This window comes from Crinia signifera, chromosome 3 (genome assembly GCF_055691185.1).
Source record: "Crinia signifera chromosome 3, ASM5569118v1, whole genome shotgun sequence".
NCBI lineage: Eukaryota > Metazoa > Chordata > Amphibia > Anura > Myobatrachidae > Crinia > Crinia signifera.
The window spans coordinates 193,610,312-193,616,352 of record NC_139219.1 but is presented as its reverse complement, the minus strand read 5'-3'; positions in this window follow the sequence as shown (position 1 = coordinate 193,616,352).

Below are 6,041 nucleotides of genomic sequence, written 5' to 3'. Positions count from 1 at the left end.
ACAGCTTTTACTCTCTATGAGTCACTAACAATATATAATGAGCTGAGATTAAAGCCAAGTCTACCACAGCAACTAATAATACTGAAATAAATATACCTGACACTGTATTAATTAAGAATGTAACTGTACCAGAGGTTTTAAAATCCAATTGCTACAGTAGTGCAGGGTTTAATTATACTTTGTTTTCCAACTCATTAACTCTTCTTTTTCTTCAAGAAGCAAAAGAAAATATAAAACTAGAATTTTAATGTTTTCTTTTTTTGGTTATAAAATTCACTAACAAGGCTATAGACCAGACAGTGGTTCCCAAACTCATTCCTCAAGTACCCCCAACAGTGCACATTTTCCAGGTCACCCAGCAGGTGCACAGGTGTACTTATTATTCACTGACACTTTTAAAAGCTCCACAGGTAGAGCTAATTATTTCATTTGTGATTCTGTGAGGAGACCTGGAAAACATGCACTGTTGGGGGTCCTTTGGAACCACTAATTTCCCTAAATTATAAACATATTTTACATTGTGTCCTTATTGAAACATATATTAAATGTAATAATAATGGTATTACTTATTCATCACACAAAGATGAGCATGAAAGTAAATATAAAAGAGGGTGTAGCAAGATATCCTATAAACAAAAACAACGCTTCTGATCTAAAAGGGTTGATAATTTGCACCTAAGCAATTCTTGAAACGTTTGAGTTGTCTTACTTTATTTTTTTAGTAGTTTGAGAACTTACCCAAGGAAACTACTTTGTAACTTTTAATACTTTTTTTCGGTACTCTTCACCTAGAACGACGACCATCGACCATAATGGCATGCGATGTACATGCGATGCGACCGATGCCCGCAATTTCACATAGAAATGCATGTTAAAATGTAAATAGCATTGGTCGCATCGCATGTGACCAAAAATCGCATGCGATGCGACCAACGCGATTACCGCGAATTTACATAGGGAACAATGTTAAATGGCCCAATTGACCCGATTTTACATAGGGAACAATGTTAAATGGCCCACAGAGCCCAAATAGCCACCCTCAAGTGTGAAATGGCCCCCCCAATTGTTAACGCCACTCCACGATCAACGTCAACCCGAAGCGTGGCGAGCGCAGCGGTACGCGTCCTCCGACCTTTTCATACCCCCACAATCTACGTCGGCGTGGAGTTGAGAATAGAAAGTGTGGCGAGCCCGAAGCGTGGCGAGGGGACGCGGATACCTGTGGAGCCCGCTCGCCACGCTTCGGGCTCGGTGGCTCGCTGCGCTTGCCACACTTTCTATTCTGAACTCCACGCCGACGTGGATAGTGGGGGTATGAAAAGGTCGGAGGATGCATACCGCCGCCCCTCGCGCTCGCCACACTTTGAGTTGACGTTGATCGTGGGGTGGCGTTAACAATTGAGGGGGCCATTTCACACTTGAGGGTGGCTATTTGGGCTCTGTGGGCCATTTAACATTGTTCCCTATGTAAAATTGGGTCAATTGGGCCATTTAACATTGTTCCCTATGTAAAATCGCGGCAATCACGTCGGTCGCATCGCATGCGATTTTTTGATCGCATGCGATGCGACCGACGCGATTTTTTACCTTGCGATGCCCAAGATCCAAATCTTGGGCGCCGTTCTAGGTAAAGAGTACCCTTTTTTCTTATGGGAATACAGATGCTGTTTATCAACTCTTAATCTTTTAACTATTATAGTACATTCTTGTACACTTCTAAATCTAATCTCCAATCCAGGGTATCACCAATTTGATATATTCCATAGAGTAATAAAAAAATAACTAAAAAATTATACTTTTGAACTCACTCACGCAATGGTTCTTTGACACATATTTTTACAGGTTATGAAACATTTATGAGTTGTAAGCAGGGGTTAAAGTGAGGGGGAACGAGATGGAACTGAGTTCCACCTCTAATGGTGAGGTGGAACATATTAAACTCCACATTGGCCCTGAACAGTAATTCTAACAGAAAAACATTCTAGTTTGTTTGCAGATGGATGCCAAAAACCCTACCTCTGGCACTGTCTCTGCCTAGAGGGGGAGGGGATGGGGGTTAATTAGGTGGCATAGAGAAATTAGTTCCCCCAACTCTGCATGACCACTTTAAGCCCTGGTTGTAAGAAAACCTTGTAGTGTTAATTCTTGATGCCAGGAATGGCTAGCATTGAAACAGTTCATAAAAGGCCTAACATTTTTTATAAAATAAGATCATGAGCACAGATCATTATACAGGATAGAGGTCCATATGTTACAGAATGCAAAAAAATTGCACATGATACTTCTACTTTTTTGACATAAAATATGATTTGTTTTTATAACATATTGTAATATAAATTAGTACAGTAATTAAGATAGAGATACTAACCAGGGGGTAGGTGGCTGGTACTAATTAACCAGTGGTGGCAGCCTCTCTCCCCAGCCCAACACTCTCTGCCATTTTCTGGGCTGCGGCAGGTCCAGGGTGGTCCAGTAGCATTGTCCTCTGCATGGAAGGGGAAGCATCACAATGACCATGCCCCTTGGTTTTGCACTTACAGTATCTGGGGGAGTTTTGGTACTCCACTGTGTGATGTGCGGTGCCACTTTTTTAGTACCACGTATGTAGGGATTGTGGCCACACCTGCAGATTAGGCCATTTCAGCACCCTGGCGTTGGGGATGCTGACATTTACTATACTGAAATCCTTAATGCCTGGATGACAAACATACTGTAGCTTTGCTGGAGCTAGTTAGGGTTAGGCAAGAGAGGGGGATAGGTTTAGGCTGAGTGGGAGGAAGGTTTGGGTTAGGTTGCAGGAAGGGAGGGTTAGGCAATTAGAAGGATGGTTAGGGTTAAGTGGCAGGGTACAGGGGTGAATTCCCAGCCTTGCAAATCAACCAGAATAACCCCCATTATGTTTACCATTGACTGCCAGAGGAACAAATCACTTGGTGTTAGACAAGATAAAACCCAAGCTCTGCCTAGAAGCACAAATGACAAGACTGTGCCTTTCCTACTTTGGACACATCATACAAAGAAAGGAACCTCTAGAGAAAGATACTATGCTTGGAAAAGTTGAAGGCCAACTAAAAAGGGGAACACCAGCATCAAGATGGCTTGATACCATCATAACAATTATGGACACATCACTATCAACAACGAGCCGCTTGACTGAAGATTTACATTTGTTCAGGACAGCTATCCAAAGGGTTCACATGATGACACTTTACTACTACAACATTTACTACTACAACATTTAATAAAATGTTAAACAAGTTCATCTTCTCAGAATGTTTTTAAGAAGATTAAAGGCAGGGTTTGGCCAGCCGTTCTGGGTTGTCAGCAGGTCTGACAATATGGGGATCTAGAGGACCCTTCAGGAATCTTGGGAGTACTGTTCACCACCCCAAGCACTAGTCAGGTTGATGCCACTTGCCTGTGTATCCACAGAGATGAAATAGAAAGGAATACACATCTTCCTCCTGCCCACAGGCTGGTTTCCCATGGGAGGTTAGAAGATTTCATCTCTCAGATGTTGATCTCCATAACAGAACAAGCGCGAATAGGGTAAATGGTCACTAGGTCGACACATACAGTATAAGGTCGACCACTGAAGGTTGACATCACTTAGGTTGACACATGAAATAGGTTGACATGCGTAAGGTCGACATGGTTGGAAGGTCAAAACAAGCATTAGGTTGACAATGGCTAGGTCAACAGTCAAAAGGTCAACATGGGTTTTTCACTTTTCCTTTGAGCCGACAAGCAGTGCTTCATGCCGTACCATCCACTAGGGTATGGAGGGAGAATAGAAAAGTGTGGTGAGTGTAGCGAAGCACCATCCCCAAAGAATGGCCAGGATATCAAGCCATGCGATACATGGTACACTTTGAGGGTGTCCATGTCGACATTCAGGAATTAAACCCATGTCCACCTTTTGACCGACAACCTAGCCATTGTTGACCTAATGTTTGTGTCGACATTCCAACCATGTCGACATTAGGCATGTCGACTTATTTCATGTGTTGACCTTCAGTGGTCGACCAATTAATTTCAACAAAATATTGCTCAACCCAATGACCCATACCCGTGAATAGATGGCATCCCCCTGAGCACTGGATATATTTACTGCTTGAAAAGGACTGTGGTCATGCCAAGCAGCTGTCAGAGTTTTTGGAATACATACAGTGTGCCCAAAATGACCAACTTTAAAATTCCTATCTCAAGTTAGGAGAATTGAGGATATGCAGCTTCTATTTATACTCCAACATAAAGAAAAATCAATTAGTCTTTGTTCCTGGTCTGCACTCTCCATCTGTGATTCCTTGTCTTAACACTGCTAGGATTCCTGTCTGCAATTACCAGCCTCATCTGTGCTCCCTCGTTTAATCACTGATGTATGTGAGCTTTAGCTCTCCAAGTACAGTTATTTTCTGTCACTACATTGCTAGGATACCATTTTGCTCATATCTTCAACTTCACCTATGCTTCATGCTCACAGCTGCTGTCAGTAGCACGTCACTGTTTACAGACTTTCCTGTGCTCCAAAGCACCCAACAATTGAAAGCTCTTCATGAATTCTACAGACTTGTTTGTTTGCTTACTTCCCAGTGATGCTTGAGAGCTGGGTGCACATTAGATGATTCTAACAAACGATAGGCATGATAATGATAATGTCATAGAATTGATATTTTCATGCATATTGTCTAGTGTGTACACACTATGGGGTTATTCTGGTTCACTCCTGGCAAATTCCTTCTTAGATGGACAAAACCATGTGCACTGCAGGGGGACAGATGTAAAATGTGCAGAGATAATTAGATTTACCAGAACCAGAATAACCCCCTTTATCATTAACAATGGCCATTAATAACCCCCTTTGTCATCTGTACATGCAGTAAAATCCTGACTTTATCATTAACACCAGCATTCTCATGAATGTTGACAATATCTTTAAATATATTTTTCGTGCCATCTTGCAGTTTTCACAAAATATCTCTTTTGTCAGGGAGCTCTGGGGAGTTCAAGGACATTGATAATGACATAATTAATAGACAGTGGCAGTTTTTACCTATGCCCCACCCTAGGAAATGTCATCACTTTAGTGAAGCCAGATGCCCTCTGTGAGACGGCACTGGCTTCACTGTTACTGGCAGTGACTTCCTATTGGAACTGTGACCTGTCAGTTACTCAGTACCATTAAGAGGTGCACCCAAAGCAGCCCATAGAACCTGGGGTATGTGCATGAGCAGTACCAAGGCTGATTCTGCACATGTGCTAGTCCCGGTGCCTGTCACCTGCATTGTACAGGTGCCAGGAATGTGATTTGGCTGCAACCAAAGCAGTCTATAGAAACTGGAGGTATGCGCATGAGCAGTACCAAAGCTGATACTGCGCATGTCCCGGTGCCTGTCATCAGCTCTGTTCAAGTGCCGGGACTAGTTGGGAAGCGAGAGTGGTGGGGGTGATGGCATTGCATCAGTACTGCAGCCCCCAGGTAATATCCAACACTGTGCTCAGCTCTAGTGAGGCCAGATGCAGTATGTGAGACTGCACTGACTTCACCGTGACGGTCAGTGACTTCCTATTGTCCATCCTGCCAGTCACCCGCAGTAAAGACAATCTCATTGGGAGGTGTTCACTTTCTCTGGGACTGCCGGTCTGGGCTGCCCCGCTATGCAGCTGTAGCCAGCTTCTATGGGCTGCAACTGATGCAGCCCATAAAAGCAGGAGGTATGATAATGTGTAGTACCATTGCCAATACTGTGCATGCACCAGTCCCGACTCATGTCAGTGCATTGTAATGACAACGGGTCCCTGTACAGCAACAGCAGCAGCAATATAGAATGGTACATGGCAGCAGGGAGCAGGAACTGACAACGTGGCCAGCGGCAGCTCCCCTCCTACGAAAATTATTAGCTGCCACTGGACATAGCAGTCAAGTTTTCTCTTTCAAGTAAATGCAACACATTATCAATTCCAGCCCATTTACCCTGTAACACACTAGTGGTCCCAGCTCAGGTGATGAGCCAATGGCTGACTGCCCTGTATCTACCATC